At 41.6% G+C, this 18123-nt stretch overlaps 2 long non-coding RNA genes across 2 annotated transcripts; both read right to left on the bottom strand.

Annotated features, from left to right (window-relative positions):
- Positions 1 to 1660: 1660 nt before the first annotated feature.
- On the bottom strand, positions 1661 to 17834 carry LOC115538067 (uncharacterized). The gene is made up of 2 exons (XR_003975037.1): positions 16817 to 17834; positions 1661 to 2298 (listed from the first exon to the last, which is right to left on the bottom strand). It is a non-coding gene; the product is annotated as an uncharacterized LOC115538067 (long non-coding RNA).
- On the bottom strand, positions 11808 to 13300 carry LOC115538122 (uncharacterized). The gene is made up of 2 exons (XR_003975092.1): positions 12722 to 13300; positions 11808 to 12265 (listed from the first exon to the last, which is right to left on the bottom strand). It is a non-coding gene; the product is annotated as an uncharacterized LOC115538122 (long non-coding RNA).
- Positions 17835 to 18123: the final 289 nt, after the last annotated feature.

Here is an 18123-nt window from a genome sequence, read left to right as displayed (position 1 = left end):
TAAATCAGATTAATGTAATATTTTTTTATATTTAGATATATTTTACGTCTTATTAAGATTTATAATCATCCATATCATTGTTTATATTTATTTGTATTAAATAAATAAAATGTAGATAATTTATAATGTCATGATAGAATAAAGACCGTTTTAAGATGTAAACTTTGTGTCACAGTGTTTAGGCTGTAAGTCTTGTATGGATCATGATAGATGTAAGGCTAACTTTTTGGTTTTCAATAACGTGAGGTTTTCTGCTCTTTTATGCCATTTTATTTTCAGGTCTAAATTTTCATTCTTGTAATGCATTTTGTCTGTCTAATGATAAGGTGTTATATGTTCTGTCTTGAATTAAAATTATATATGAATAACAAAGTAAATAAAATGTTCCAGAGAGCTTGGCATTCATCTCCCCCTGAATTTCTCAGGAGATTTTCATGAGTCAAATAATCTATTTTGAATGATGTGTTTGGTTTAGAGCTCCCCCTCTGGAGTATTCAAGTAATAACACCTCATGGGTGAAGGGTTTTTGTTCATCCTTGACAACAGTTTGTAATGCTGTGTCCATCTGGCACAGTAATACACAGCTGAGTCTCCAGGCTGCATGTTCTGCCCTTGCAAAGTTACTGTGTTACTGGAGCCGTCAACGGCAAGACTGAATTTACTACTAAGGGAGTCTTTCACTTTTTTGCCATCCGTACGAATCCAACCAATCCATTCCAGTGCGTGTCCTTCAGGTTGTCTGATCCAAGCTGTCCAGTAGCTACTAACAGAATAAGAGACTTGACAGCGGATGGTCAGAGGTTGACCAGGTCGGACAGTCAGAGACTCTGGCTGAGTAAGCTGTTCACAGTGCACACCTGTAGAGAATACAAGCTTTTGGTCATGAATGAGCTACTTCAACTATGAATCAATATATTTTCTATGGGTTGTATATTTTCTTATGAAGCCTCACCAGAGCCAGCAGCAAGGAGCAGCAGCAGTACAGCTACAGAGAACATGGTTTGTGTTGAAGCTGAACTGGAGGAAGATGTCCTGTTGTACACCTGACACCTTATAAGGCAGAGCGAGAGGAGAAAGACGCACAGTCCTTTTTGCATAACCCAATGAGGCACCACAGAGTGGCTGAGATGTTGCGCGACTCGGGGGACAGGAATCATAGAACATTTACACATTTTTGCATTATTTGTTAGTGTGTTTCTTAAACCATATTACTATAATATCTTTTGATATTATTTTTATTTTCTTATTTTAAAGGGTTATTAAGATTTATAATCATACATATCTTTTTTAATATTTGCTCGTATTTAAAAAATAATGTTAATATAATTTTAAATGTAATTTGGGAATAAAGGCTGTTTTAAGATCAACATTTTGTGTTATTGTGTGTATGATGTAAGTCTTGTATTGATCATGATATTATAGGCCTAACTTTTTTGTTTTTTAATAACGTAGGCTTTCTGTCCTTTTGTAACATTTCATTGTCAGGTCTAAATTTGGAGTCTTTTAAGGAATGTTATCACTCTAATAATAAGGGGTTATATGTGTTCTGTCTTGTGATAAAATTATGTCTGGCTGATGCTTTATTTCCAACTCCAGCTGTGAAGATTAATAACGCAACTCTGTTGATTAACATGACAGTGAAAAACAAAAAGAAAAGATATAGCATAATAATCATTTAACACAAATTAAGATAATGAAACAAGCAAACATATCTGCATGAGTTGTTAACAAAATACATTTTTCCCTGTTTATATGTTTCAAATAGCTTGGTCGGCAACTTAGTCAGTGGGTCTGTCCGATCAATAAATAAAAAACTAAATAAAAGGTTCCAGCGAGCTCGGCATTCATCTCTCCCTCTATTTATCAGCTGATGTTCATGAGTTAAATTATCTATTTTGAATGATGTGTTTGGTTCAGAGCTCCCCCTCTGGAGGACTCAAGTAATAACACCTCACGGTGAAGGGTTTTTGTTCAACCTTTACAACAGTTTGTAATGCTGTGTGTCTCTGGCACAGTAATACACAGCTGAGTCTCCAGGCTGCATGTTTTACCCTTGCAAAGTTACTGTGTTACCGGAGCCGTCAACGGCAAGACTGAATTGACTACTAAGGGAGTCTTTCGCTCCTTTCCAACCAGTACTAATCCCTCCAATCCATTCCAGTCCTCTTCCATCAGGTTGTCTGATCAAATGTGTGATGTAGCTACTAACAGAATAAGGGACCTGACAGCGGATGGTCAGAGGTTGACCAGGTCGGACAGTAAGAGACTCTGGCTGAGTAAGCTGTTCACAGTTCACACCTGTAGAGAATACAATCTTTTGGTCATGAATGAGCTACTTCAAATATGAATAAATACGTTTTCTCATGAAGCCTCACCAGTGCAAGCAGCCAGGAGCAGCAGCAGTACAGCTACAGAGAACATGGTTTGTGTTGAAGCTGAACTGGAGGAAGATGTCCTGTTCTACACCTGACACCTTATAAGGCTCAGCGAGAGGAGAAACACCCACAGTCTTATTTGCAAATTTCAATTAGGCGGAAAATGTTGGTTGAGATGATACACGAGCCGGATGGGGAAGGATCACAGATCATTTACACGTTTCTTTGCATTATTTGATAGTGTGTTACTTAAACAATATTACCATAATATTTAATATAAAATATTTGTAAGTGTTATTAACATTTATAATCATACACATCATTATTAATATTTGCTCTTTTTTACAAGAAATAACATGAATAAAACGTGAAATGTCACGTAAGAATAAAGGCAGTTTTAAGATGTAAACTGTTATTTTGCGTATGCTGTATGTCTTGTAGGCTATGGATCATCATGATATATGTAGGGCTAACTTTTTTGCTTATGTTAACGTCAGGTTTCTGTCCTTTTATACCATTTTATTTCCAGGTCTAAATTTGGAGTGTTGTAAGGCAAGTTATCTTTCTAATAATAAGGTGTTATATGTGTTCTGTCTTGAATTAAAAAGATATGGCTGATGCCAGCTGTGGAGATTTAAGGTCCCATGGCATGAAAATTTCACTTTAAGAGGTTTTCTAACGTTAATATGAGTTCCCCTAGTCTGCCTATGGTCCCCCAGTAGCTACAAATGGCGTTAAGTGTAAAACGAGCACTAGGTATCCTGCTCTGCCTTTGAAAAGAGAAAGCTCAGACGCGCCGATTTGCAATTTTCCCCATATGTCGTCACACGCGGAGATGTTACCTCCCCTTTCTCTGCTTTGCCCGCCCAGAGAATTTGGCCCGCCAATGAGATAATGAGCTACGACCATGCAAGCGCCACGTGTGTGTGTGTGTGTGTGTGTGTGTGTGTGTGTGTGTGTGTGTGTGTGTGTGTGTGTGTGTGTGTGTGTGTGTGTGTGTGTGTGTGTGTGTGTGTGAATACACACACTGTTATAAAAGTGTTGTACACTTCTTCATTACTTGGATAACCTCGGGTTCTCTGTGACTCTGGTATTTCCAACACGAGACTCGTAGTGGGGGTTATCTCAGCCATGGTTGAGAAGGAATTGGGGGAAAGGAGCTTTTGCTTTGATTCCCTGAAGTACATGAACCGCGACATGGAGGAGATGGGATTGATGCCCGCGATTGTCTCCCGCCGCAGCCCCGCTGCCGAGGCACCACCGCCGCGAGGCACGACCGCCGCGAGGCACGACCTCCGTGAGGCACGACCGCCGCGAGCCACCACCGCCGCGAGGTGCGGCGGTGGTGCCTCGGCGCTGCTCGCTGCCAAGGCGGTGGTGGCTCTGCAGCCGGCAGCGGGGCTCCAGTGGGAGACAATGTCGCGGTTCAGTCTACTTCAGATTGATGTGGAAGTGGAAGAACCAGAGACGTCGGAGAACCCGACACAACCCGTCGTTGGAGATTGATAATATTGTCTGGAGGCGCACACAGCTTTTGGCCTTGATAATATATATTATATGATATAGATATCTATGCATAATACGATATTATTTAGATTTAGAGCTCCAGGACTCCCGCCGGAGCACCCGGAGTGTTCTAGAATATTTAGAGAACCCTGCCAAAAACTTGGTGTGCCCCGCCATTGCGATACATCAACTGTAACAATTAAAATGTCAATGAAAAAATCCTAATGAACGTTTAACACAAATTAGGATAATGAAACACGCAAAAATATTCAGTTGTTATCAAAAATATTTCTCCCTGTTTGTGTATTTCAAACAAGTTGGTCGGTAAGTTAGTCAGTAGGTGTTAAGAGTTAGCGGTGCAGTTAGGCAGGTAGGACCCAAATGCAGACAGTTCAGGTAAAGGGCAATTTATCAAATCCAATAGGCAAAAAGGCACGGAACACCGAGAACACCGGTAACACAACTCACCACAAACCACAATGATACGACGATGAACAGCTGAAACACATTAGGGGAGGGTGCAGTAATGGGTAACACACCAAAACAAGACAAGGAAGCAGACATTCCATGACAGTAGCCCCCCCTTTAAGAGTCGACAACCAGGCGACCCACAACAAGCAAAGAAAAAGAAGAAAGTCAAACCCAAATATGGTGGGTGGAGGGGAGCCAGGAGGAGGCCTGGCCAGGGAACTGGAATGGGGCAGTGCACAGGGTGACCGGCTGGCCAGGGAACAGGAGTGGGGCAGAACGGAGGGGTGTCAGGAGGGCGGCCAGAAAAGATGCACTAGGGTATGGCAGGGAGCTTCAGGCAGACAGCCTGGGAGGCAAGCAGAGGCAGAGTGAAAGCGGAACCCTTCAGGAGGCCGGCGGCAAGGACGATGGGTGCTCAGTCCCTCAGGAGGCCTGCAGCGGTGAAGACGAAGAGACCCCTCTGAAGGCCGGCAGCTGCGAAGGCGAGGAAGCCCCACAGGTGGCCGGCATCGGGAAGACCAAGGCGAGGGATCCCTTTCTGGAGGCCGGCAGTGTCGAAGACGAAGGCGAGGGAACCCTTCTGGAGGTCGCGCAACTGACCAATAGGTAAAGAAACCACCTGAGGTCCGCACGATGATTAGGCAAACCTGGGTGTGGGCTTGGGATCGCCGGACTTAGCAGGTGAACCAGACCTGGGAGCGGGGAATGCGGGGGTGGGCTCGAGACTGCTGGGCTTGAGAGCTGGCTCGGGACCCGGAAGCGTTAAAGGGGAATCAGGACTGGACTCCGGGGCTGGGACCCGGTCTGCTTCAGGGGACACGGGGGAACCTGGGAATCCCAGGACTGTGACCCGGAATGCTGCAGGGGAAACTGGGGACTTGGGGGACTCCGGGTCTGGGACCCGGACTGCTTCAGGGGACACAGGGAACTCAGGGAACTCCGGGGCCGGGACCCGGACTGCTTCAGAGGAAACGGGTGACTTGGGGAACTCCGGGACTGGGAACTGGAAAGCTTCGGGGGACGGGGACTTGACTTTGGGGCAGGGGTCGGAAACCTGGAACTAGGGGCCGGGACTGGCCTTGATCTAGGAGCCGGAACTGGGCATGATCTCGGACCGAATTCAGAATGTCTGCTGGGCCCATCGTGGTCGTATCATTCTGTTAAGAGTTAGCGGGTGCAGGCAGGGAGGTAGGACCCAAATGCAGACAGTTCAGGTAAGGGGCAATTTATTAACTCCAAATGTCAAAAAGGCAAGGAACACCGAGAACACAGGTAACACACAGGACACAACTCACCAGAAAACAACAATGATATGATGAGGAACAATGGAAAGACAAGGGCTTCAATACAAAACACAGGGCACGCAACGAGGAACAGCTGAAAGACATTAGGGAGGGAGCAGTAATCACACCGGAGGGAAACTTGACAGGACATGGGGAGAAACAAGACAGAGATACCAAAGTAAAACAGGAAACACAGGGAAACACACCAAAACCAGACAAGGAAACGGACAACCATGACAGTAGGCCTAACGGATCAAAATATGAAAGGTTCAAGCGAGCTCGGCATTCGTCTCCCCCTCTATTATCAGCTGATGTTCATGAGTTTAATAATCTATTTTGAATGATGTGTTTGGTTTAGAGCTCCCCCTCTGGAGGATTCAAGTAATAACACCTCACGGTGAAGGGTTTTTGTTCATCCTTCACAACAGTTTGTAATGCTGTGTCTCTCTGGCACAGTAATACACAGCTGAGTCTCCAAGCTGCATGTTTTGCCCTTGCAAAGTTACTGTTTTAGTGGAGCTGTCAACGGCAAGACTGAATTTACTACTGAGGGAGTCTTTCACTCTTTTGCCCCCGGTATAAATATATCCAATCCATTCCAGTGCATGTCCTTCAGGTTGTCTGATCCAATGTGTCGCGTAGGTACTAACAGAATAAGAGACCTGACAGCGGATGGTCAGAGGTTGACCAGGTTGAATTGTCAGAGACTCTGGCTGAGTAAGCTGTTCACAGTCCACACCTGTTGAGAATTGTTGTCATGAATGAGCTTTCTCAACTATTAATCAATATGTATTCTTATTGGTTGGATATTTTCTCATAAAGCCTCACCAGAGCCAGCAGCCAGGAGCAGCAGCAGTACAGCTACAGAGAACATGGTTTGTGTTCAAGCTGAACTGGAAGAAGATGTCCTGTTTTACACTTCAGAACTTATAAGGGTGAGCAAGAGGAGAAAACCCCTGAGTCCTTTTGCATAATTCAATGCGGTGTCAGATGTTGGTTGAGGTGCTACGTGACATGGGACAAAGGAATCACAGATCCTTTACACATTTTTGCATTTTCTTACAATGTGTACGTTTACTTACACACTATTATTATAATCATTATTAATAATATTATTATAAGGCGGTTTGAAGATCTAAACTTCTGTCGGCCAACCTTCTTAGTTTTCTATCAAAATGTTGTTTTCCATCTTTTGATTAAATTGTATATGCAGGTCTACAACTGGAATGTTGTAAAGCATGTCATTTATCCAAAAATATCATGTTTTATGTATTCTGTCTCATGATACAATTATATATGTCTGGCTGCTGCTATGTTTTCTTGTCCCGCCGTGAAAATCTATAAGGCAACTATATAGGTGAAACGATTAAATGGTGTGCTTTCACATTACTTTATATTGCCTCAAAGTCTAAGGCCACAGGGATATGTGAATGATGTGTGCTTACGGTCCACACTGAACTGGGGTGAAGGCCTTACAGTGCTCTGCTCCCTCTGATTGGAACTGCGTGGACAAAGACAAGATTTTGACTTTGTGTTATCGTGTGTATGTATCATCTATCATGTTATTCAAAGAAAATAAAAATACATATTTTTTTGTTTGAATGCCTTGTTATAAAATGTAACAGTCTGACTGCTGCTATCTTTTCCCTGTTCCCCCTCAGAGGACCTTTACAGACACTGTTTAAAGTGAAGCAAAAAATTCATATCATACAGCAATCATACTCATTAATCATTATGATAGCAAACCACTAAATCATCCTAAAAGAAAAAAAAGCAGTATGATTTTTTCCAATTGTATATTTGCCATCTTTAAATATTATCAACCAATTTGTTTAGTTTTTGTGACTGGGAAGCTTTATCCAAATTTTCTATTTGAATTCCAGCCTTGGTAATGAGTTATATATTTTTCAATGGATTGTCATACAGCCTGCATGCAACAACACAGTAAGAAAACATGGGGCAAAGTTTCTAAGATGCGTTTGAGTAGTCCATCTTTGACCATTGTGGTTACGCCACGGCAGCCTAGTGTAAATGCAGTCGGATTATTTAGCCTACGGTCGAATGGAATTATATTCGATTTCCCTTTTCATTCCGACTTTTTTTGACCTTGATGGAAAACACCATGAGGTCAAGGAAAGATGTGAAGGAGAATGCATAGGTGCTTGGGCTGCGAACGGAGGAAAGTATATAAGATGTACCTATTTTGACGTTGATCTGTGCTGGTGAACCTACAACTTTCCGAAGATGGTCTCCTAAGCGCACATGTTAAGATACTTTGCATACTTTGTGTTGCTTCATGCAGGCTTTATAACCCAGAGAAAAAAATATATCTTCATTACCAAGGATCTGAAATAAAAGTATAGGCACAAAGGTGAACGGAAATGATTGTCACATCGTGAAATGTTTTCTCAAGTTTAACCTCCTGTCCATTCATATTTATCGACATGAATCCCAGTTATGACATACATATGATTGTATGACATAACTGTCGGTCATGTTGATTGAACCGCCGATTGATGAATTTCTTAAAATGTTATTTCTTAATGCTGTCCCACAATGGAATTGTGGGACAGCATTAGCTCCTTTCCTTTCCTAAAGGATGGTTCAGTGTACCCTATACTCGATACACTCGAAAAGAAAGGAAGCATTGAAGCCTTTTTCCTTATCATTTTATTCTACCGTAGCCCAGCAGCCACTGTATTATATATAGACTGCATAGAGCAGTTTTACCACCGACTGGATCTCCCGCAGCCCACATGTGGGTCGCGGGAGATTTTAATTGGGTCGCCAACTAAATGTATATGAGGAAATAATACTTTTTGCTTTGTACAGAAATACTATGGCACTATTTTGGCATCTATCTCTACAGTTTCAGTTTTGGCTGTCTTACTTCTTGCTGCTTAAACACCCGAATTTCCCCCTGGGGGATTAATAAAGTTGTATCTTATCTTACGTTAACTAATTGATTGATTCACTGTTTGATGACATGAAACTGCCCCTCAAATACACGCCTACCTGTTTAAAAAATCTTTCAAACAAGAAGCATGTTTTTGATAGTACTGTTTTTTTCGGCTTGTTACCTGTTAGGGAGACTTTATAGCGGTAGGCCTACAATTGTACAGTCTGTACGATTTTGATTTCAAACTTTCTTTTTTAAGAGTTTTTGTTTGAGAATTAGGAACTTAAAGATATAGGCTCCCAGCAACATGATTGGTCTCACACATACGGAGCGAAAGTAAGTTAAATGCCACTGTTTGTGTGTGGTTGTTTGTGTGGTTGATGGCTGGTTTAAGCAGCCTCACCTGGCCGAGAATGGGGCTGGGTGAGGCTGCACACCTGTTGCACATTGAGTAATCAGTGTGCACAGGTTTAACCAGCAATCTCCTGACTGCCACCACCCAGTTCTACCAGTGCCAGAGATAGATGTAATGCTGCTATCCATTTGGATGGTACGCTGGTACGAACGACGAGAACGTGACGTATTTCCCTTGCGCCAGCCTTCCAGTTTGCCATTTGTGTTTCTGTTGAGCCACGAGGGGGAGTAGTAGCAGGCTAGTCATCATTAGCAACATAGCCTCTTTAGCAAACCAGCTTCAAAACAAAACTTTACATTGAATTGCACGCAAAGCAAGACCGTGCAATGCATATATTGGTGACCGGATTAAAGCAGCAATGAAATCAAGTGTGTAAGAGGTTTTAAAAACGACATTAAACCACCAACGTGGTACAAATAGAAAGAAAATACATCTCATCCCCCATTAACTATGGGCACAGCCATCTTCTTTGCGAGTTGTACAGCTCTGCTCGCTCTACTTTGAAAGCGACGAGATACTAAGACCAAAAGGGTGCGTGCCTCAGTGAAATGCCGCAAGAAAGCTGGGAGATTTGCGGCTTTACCACTTCGTGAATCCAAATGGATAGCAGCATAAGTGTGTTATCTTATGAGAGAACTGCAACATTGGCGGGCATCTTAAGGCGAGACACGGCAGGCAAAATCATCGATTTTTCAGTCAGTGGTCAATTTTGACATTTTGGGCCATTTTGCACCATCAACATGTAATGTTTCACACAAAAGAAGAAAAAAGTAAAAACAAAACATTTAGGTGTTTGTTTTATTATAGTTTGTCAACTTGCGCCTCTGAATTTTACAGAAGATTCACCAAAAGTTTGCTTTATTACGCACCGTTTCAAATTACAGCCGGTCTCTGTCATAGGTGTTCCGTGGTATCGTTGGAAAGCACTCGATCTGCTGCACAACATAAAACTGATATCTGATTGGCTGGACTCAATTTCCGACAAGACAATTGGTTCGAATGTATCACGTGGTATGCTCTCAAGCTTCCTGGTTAGCTTTTGCCATAAAAATCTTTAAAGGCCGTTTTCTCAAAATGAGTTTTTCCTCACACGCCAAGCAAGGAATCTCCACTTCTGTAGCACCTACATACACCAAACTTTAGAATCTTATTCTCAGCTACCATATGAAGATTTTGGGGATTTGTTGATACATCATTCTTGGCCTGATTTACATGACATTTTATACATAAAAATAGGGCGGCAATAAATTTTTAAGGCATTGGCAGTATTTTCTGATTAACTGGATAACGAAAGGAGATATCCATAATCCCCTTTGTAAATATTTTTCTATTTAATATAGGAACAACAAGAAAAAAATATTTTGACCCTGGCTTTTTCCATTGGTCCGATTCTTTGTTTCAAAATATATGCACATTTGCGCATATCTTAACATACAATTACAGAAAATTTCCAATGTATTTTCTTCTTCTAATCATGTGGCTAATCAACCGGTAAAGTTTCATAAAGATATCGGAATGAGCTAGCGGATGGGGCAGCGAAAAGGGCTTCACGAAGGAAAGAGGTGGACGTAAAAGTGAGGCTGGGGTAAACTGAGTGTAGGTCAATCATCAAAAAGAACCTCATGGCTGTGTGGCAGGAGGAGTCGGATCGGGAAAAGAAGGAGAGGCATTATTACAGCTTGCAGAAACAGTCAAAAAGAACTTATTTCTTATTTTAGTAAAATGAGGAAATCTTTGAATATCAACAATTGTTTAAGTCAAAACTTTTTTGGGAGGAAATTAACCAGTGGGTACAAGTTTAAATACGTTTGTGGGCAACGGTCCAGAAAATTCCAAAACCGACAAAAAGACTAAGGTAAATCATTCTTGATATTAAAATGTGAAGCATATTTCCCTTGCTGCCATATTTAGTCTCGCACCTGGTGTCTTTAATGCACCACTGAAGTGACCAAGTTTCACTTCTGCTTTCCAAGAGGCTTTTTAGGCCTGTGGTGATGCTTTATGGTCCTGCCTGCTCAGCCCTGTCCTCCGCTAACGTGTTCAAACAGCGCTCCTCCTCATCTTCCACCTAAAAATACGCCAACTAGCATGAATTCAAGAATATGGAACACTTTCTAAATAGTTATCTTTAGGTTATATATTTAAATGGGGGAGATTAAATGATGTAACTCATCTACTGTGGCTTTATTGGTCGGACAATTGAAAACTTTCTCATGTTTCTCTGTATTTTTTGATTTTCTTTCTATACCTCTAAACGGGTCCCGGTGTGATGTGTGTTTTCTGTGGCCTGTAGAAGGTGGTGTTGCAGTAAGCGAGGGAACCGCGTTCCTCCAGATACTTTGACCTATTTTGGAGCATGTTATCTACTTGCATAATCATGCAAGAATGGCTTTATAGTGACTGGGTCTGAATTCTGTGATCTGCCTTTAGCAGAAACAGAGAGTTCAGTAGCATGCATAGGTTTTATTTACAACGTAGCCGGTTGTATATGTAAATAAATGTACATGAGCGCCCGGTCAAAAATAAAGTCTATTCCATGCATGTCAGTCAAATGACAAAGAAACATAAATAATTTGTTACACTTCAATTCACTAACAGATTACACTTTTTTTTGTAAAATTAGGTCCTTGCCCTATCACACAATATTAATGAAAGTGAAGCAAATCATTAATGCTCAATGAAATATTAACTTTTATACCCCTTCCGCCCACTTCCTGTCCAAGGACACAGTTTTAGCCGTTATTTTTCCCTTGTTTTAGAGAGCTGTGAAACAACAGCTGCAGGTTTTCGGCTCACCTGGGTTGGTAAAAGTATACCAAAGTGAGACATCAGATCCACAGTCACAGAGAAGAAGTACATTCAAGATACAGCGTTTAATTTGGCTGTATACAGGAAAGAGGCACAAATGAAGCACAATGCAATTCAGAATATGCGTCTCTGGATTGACACAGGATTATCCAGAGTTTAAGTAAGTACACAACAGATCATGGCAAAGGATGATAATCATACAGTGAAAGTGGCAGAGCTTTGAGGCACCCAGGCTACTCTAATCAATGACGCATATGGCATTTGGTGCAAAACAAGCAATCGAAATTTATATCAATCCAGACATCTTACATTATCCCTGTTTTGTAACACAGCACAGATATCATACAAAGTAATTTAGTAGGAGCATACTTTAGTGTCCACGTGACCTACTAAGGAGAAATGTATAACATTAAACCACATATTAGAACATTGGACATAGGTCTAATGCTCTATTCCACTTTTCCCTCACCTGGTTAGGTTCTTGGCAGGAGGGGCAGGGCCTAAACTTCTTTCGAGCCATGATGAAATTTACACAACACGCACGCACGCACGCGCACACACACACACACACACACACACACACACACACACACACACACACACACACACACACACACACACACACACACACACACACACACACACACACACACACACACACACAAAACAACATCAGGTAGACATGATATATTTTTTAACAAAGAACAGATGAAGAGATTTCAGAGGCAAAAAGGCTGGCCCACAGAAAATAACACACACACACGCACACAAAATTTGATTATTATAAAATCGATTATTTCCTTAAATGCTATCTTAATTTGAGCAGAATTGATTGAGCAGCTAGACCACTTATATCCATCTCTATCCCATGTATTTTTAACAGTGCACTTTCGAGATTGTCAACAAACAAAACTTTTTTTAAATTTTTCACATTTTTGTAAGCCAAAGTCAGAGCTGTACTTACTGCTGAGTTCAGAAGCGCAATGATCCTGGCGCATAGATTGACGGCATCGCTGATGATGGACTTGATTGGCCAACAGAGATACACAAAGTGAGAATATTCAATGATTATAGTTATTATTATATCATCATCATCATCATTATTATGATTTGTTTTACCTTACGTTACCTATACCAGAGCTGAATACAATTGTGAAAGATTAAAGTAACCTAAGGTTAGGGAAGAGGATGAGGGCCACACTTTGACTCTGACTTTTTCCTCAGAATTCTGACTTTAAAGTCAGAACTACGGGTATCATTAACCGGTTTGTTAATGGGAGACCAAAAGGTGAGTGAAATTGGCACCAAAACAACACATGTTCCAGTTTCACTCAACTTTTGGTCTTCCATTAACGAAATGGCTTCTTCTGGGAACCCCTCGAACCCGCAAGAAGTCACTAAAGGAAGACATCTCGGCACAAGTAGGCTAGGGCTACTGGCTACTCTGCGTGTGGTTTCCTCCTATTGCATGAAGCAAAGTGTCTCTCCCACAGAGGTTGGTCCTTACAGGTACCCGGAGTTCTGAGATTAATGTCGGTATTCTGAGATTAAAGTCAGAATTCTGACTTTTTTCTCAGAATTCTGAGAATAAAGTCCGATTTTTTACTTATTTTTTTCATGTGTGGCCGTAATCCTCTTCTGTTTAAGGTAGATGGCTCTGATGGTCTGCATATTTTTTTTTTTGATCATGTCAAACAAATCAATAGTTGCATAACGTGACGGCATCACCGTTGATGGACATTGATTTCCTTTCGTATATCCGACAGTGAGGCATTAACATGATTGTCTGACGGACCCCCACGTCGAAAATCAACACAAAAGGTACACATTTTTCGTCGGAATTTGAGGCCAGGGATCCATGTCCATGCGTCACACATTTGACAAGTAGGGAGTGAGACTGTGTTGTTCTGTGACACTGGGTTAGTTGTACATCCTGATACTTAATGTACTTACTTATTCAATTCAATTCAATTCAATTTTATTTGTATAGCCCTTAATCACCATTACAGTCTCAAAGGGCTTAGCAGGCCAAATATTTGCGACACCCCCCTTTACCCATGCCCCCACACGGGCAAGAAAAAACTCCCTTGAAATCAGCAAGGAAGAAATCTTGAGAAGAAACGTGTTGTAGGGGATCCCTTCTTCCAGGGATGGTCAGGAGTGCAATGGGTGCCACAATTGACATACAGGTAAATACATGATACGTGATGGGGTTCTGGCCGGTTATCCATGAGGAGAGTCCAGGCATCCAGTCCAGTACCCGCAATACGCTAGAACACACAGAATAGTGAATTAGAACGGAAAAGTACATAGTGGGAATGTATAATGTAATAAGAAAAGCACAAGCAAACAGAGTGGTCTTCACTTCGCATCTGTCGTTTTTAAACTCCAAATGCAAGATTGTAGAGGTGCGTTTTGAGCTTTCCTTTAAATAGGTCCACAGAGTCAGCTTCCCTGATCGCTGATGGCAGCCTATTCCATTGGAAGGGGGCTCGATAGGCAAACGCTCCCGTCCAGCCGATTTCTTTTTAACCTTCGGCAATGAAAGAAGGCCGGCTCCCGAAGACCGGAGGGACCGAGAAGGACTATAAGGAATGATCAGGTCCTTCAGGTAGGATGGAGATAATCCATGCAAGGCTTTATAGGTTAACAATAGCACCTTAAAGTCTGATCTGAAATGTATTGGTAGCCAGTGCAGAGAGGCGAGAATAGGTGTGATATGATCAAACTTTCTCGGTCAGCAGTCTGCCGTATTGTGTACCAGCTGTAGACTTTTTGTGGTAGAGTTCGGTAATCCCGAGAACAGTGCATTGCAATAGTCCAGTCTTGACGAAACAATAGCATGAATCAGTGTCCCTGCATCCACTGCAGATAACATTGGTCTGATTCTTGCAATGTTTCTCAGATGGAAAAAGGCAATTCTAATTATACTTCTGATATGTTGGTCAAAGCATAGTTGAGGGTCAAACAGGACACCAAGATCTTTGACGGACGCACTCTGTGGGATGGCGAAGCCATCCAACCACAGAGAGACATCCTCAAACTCTTCCCGGTCCCGCTTCGTGCCGATAATTATCAGCTCTGTCTTCCCAGTGTTAAGCTGTAGGACATTTTGTGACATCCAGCCATTCACAGCAGCCAGACAGGACTCAACCCTTTGAATCTGGGCCGAGTCCCCGGAATCTACAGGAATGTAGAGCTGGGTGTCATCCGCGTAGCAATGGAAACTAATTCCGAAGCTGCAGATAACGTCGCCCAGGGGAAGCATGTAGATTGCAAAAAGTAATGGACCAAGGACCGACCCTTGTGGTACGCCAAAGCGTAATTTACAGTGCTTTGATTCTGAACCCTCATGAAGCACAAATTGGGTTCTATCTGTGAAGTACGATTCAAGCCAACCAAGAGCCGTACCCCCGAAACCAACATAGTGCTCAAGACGGTAAAGAAGAGTGCTGTGGTCGATCGTATCGAACGCAGCGCTCAGGTCCAGCAGCACAAGCATTGAGCTTGTATTTTTATCCAAAGCAAGAAGGATGTCATTTACAACTCTTGTAATAGCAGTTTCAGTTGAGTGGAAATTCCTGAACCCCGACTGGAAAGGTTCGAAGAGATTGTTCCTCGTCAGATAATCAATGATTTGCTTTGCTACAATCCTTTCCTATACCTTGGACAGGAAGGGCAGATTCGATATAGGCCGATAGTTCCTGACTAATTCAGGATCTAGGCCAGGCTTTTTGAGTAGCGGTTTTAGCACTGCAGCCTTGAAATTGGAAGGAACAATTCCTGTTGAAAACGAAAGATTCATAAGCGAGAGGCAGGCCCCACCGTGGGAAGAAGTTCCTTAAGAACCCTGGAAGGGAGAGGATCCAACATACAAGTGGTTGGCTTTGATGCCTTTATCACCCTTTCAAGTTCCACCAAAGGAATTGCCTTGAACTCCAAGAGAGTTCCGTTAGAGTTCCCCATCCTACTTGGCAGGACCCCATCCTGCCCCACAGGATGTGTAGGACAAGCCCCACGGCAAACGTCAATTTCCTCTCTCATTGATTGAATCTTATTCTCAAAGAAATCCATTAATTCACCTGCCACGATCGAGCAAACTACGGTCTGAGTCTGTTTCTGAGTGAGACTCCTCACCGTGTCAAAAATAAACTTAGGATTGTTTCTATTCAAGTTGTTGATACTGGAAAAGTAGGCGTTCCTGGCAATAGTCAGCGCACCCTTATAGGTGAGCAGACTGTTATGCCATGCAAGATGAAAGACCTCAAGTTTAGTCGAGCGCCATTTGCATTCAAGGATCCTGCAGCTTCGCTTCAGAATGCGCGTTTCTGCATTAAACCAGGGGGCTGGTTTTTTCAATGTTCGTTTTTTAGTTACGTTCGGAGCAACTGAATCAATGGCAACAGACAAGGCAATGTTGAGGTCATCAGTAAGGCACTCCACATAACCACTATAGTTACAAAGAGGTGCAAGTGAACCAGATAACTTATCTGCCATAGCTGTAATGGATGCAGGTGTATATGTCATATTTAGTTACAGTGCTTACTTATGTAGCATGTTAACATATCTATCTTTGTTGAATACGGGGGATGGGTTAACCTAGTGATTGTTGGTGCTTTGCACTGGGTTCTATGAACATTCTTATTGTACCAACAGCGATATACTGTTTCACTTTTCTGATGTACTTATTGTTAGTTGCTTTCGATGAAAGCGTCTGCTAAATGCCCTAAATGTAAATTTCTTGTAATAACATTGCCGTTGCTTTTCCAGCAGCAACTCAGATCTTTATACGGCGGTTTCTAAAAGTTAGATTAATGAATTAATGAAAATGTATTAATTCTAATAAAAAAGGTTCTGATAGCAAACCAGTACATAATCTCCAGAATACAAATGGCTGTAGGATTGATCAATACATATATTTGCCCTGTTTATGTTTTGAACTAATAACGTAATTGTTTGTTCTTCAGAGTTTGACTTTCTGTATTTATTAGCTTATGAGCTTCTTAAACATGAATCAATATGTTTCTTATGGGTTGGATGTTTTTTCATGACGCCTCACCAGAGCCAGCAGCCAGGACCAGCAGCAGTTAAGTTACAGAGAACATAGTTTGCGTTGAAGCTGAACTGGAGGAAGATGTCCTGTTCTACAATTGACAACTTATAAGGCTTAGCGAGAGGAGAAAGACCCACAGTCCTATTTGCATAATTCAATGAGAAGGCAAATGTTTGTTGAGATGCTACATGACCTGCGGGGCAGGAATCCCAGATAATTTACACGTTTTTTTGCATTATTTGATAGTGTGTTACTTAAACCATATTACCATTATATATTTTTATTTTATTTATAATTTCTTATTTTAACGGGTTATCAAGATTTATAATCATCCATATCTGTTTTAATACTTACATATTTAAAAAAAAACATTCATAGAATTTCTAATGTAATTTTAGAATAAAGATTAACATTTTCTGTTATTGTGCGTATGCAGTAAGTCTAGTATGGTTCATGATATTTGTAGGCCTAACTTTTTTGTTTTTTAATAACGTGAGGCTTTCTGTCCTTTTATAACATTTCATTTTCAGGTCTATATTTGGATTATTTTAAGAAATGTTATCTGTCTAATAATAAGGTGTTATATGTGTTCTGTCTTGTGATAAAATGATATATGTCTGGCTGATGCTTTGTTTCCAGGTACAGCTATGATGATTAATAAGCCAATTCTGTTGATTAAAATGCAAATGAAGAACAAAAATAATACATGTTTCACAATGATCATTCAACACAAATTAGGGGAAAGAACCAGGTAAACATCGTCAGAAAAAATTGCTGTATGAGTTGTATTTCTCCCTGTTTGTATATTTCAAACAAGTCTTTCAGTAAGTTAGTAATGAGGCCTAACTGATCAATGAACAATAAAGTAAATAAATTGTTCCAGACGGCTTGGCATTCATCTCTCCCTCTATTTATCAGCTGATTTTCATGAGTAAAATAATCTATTTCGAATGATGTGTTTGGTTCAGAGCTCCCCTTCTGGAGGATTCAAGTAATAACACCTCACGGGTGAAGGGTTTTTGTTCATCCTTGACAACAGTTTGTAACGCTGTGGCGCCTGGCACAGTAATACACAGCTGAGTCTCCAGGCTGCATGTTTTGTCCTTGTAAAGTAGCTGTGTTGCTGGCCTCGTCAACAGAAATACTGAATTTGCTACCTAGGGAGTCTTTCAGATTTCCTTCATCGCCTATCCATTCCAGTCCCTTTCCATCAGGTTGTCTGATCCAAGCTGTCGCGTAGCTACTAACAGAATAAGAGACCTGACAGCGGATGGTCAGAGGTTGACCAGGTCGGACAGTCAGAGACCCTGGCT

Source organism: Gadus morhua, chromosome 2, assembly GCF_902167405.1.
Source record: "Gadus morhua chromosome 2, gadMor3.0, whole genome shotgun sequence".
Classification (NCBI taxonomy): Eukaryota; Metazoa; Chordata; class Actinopteri; order Gadiformes; family Gadidae; genus Gadus; species Gadus morhua.
Note: the sequence above shows the minus strand (reverse complement) of the source record. Positions and strands in the feature narration are given on the sequence as shown.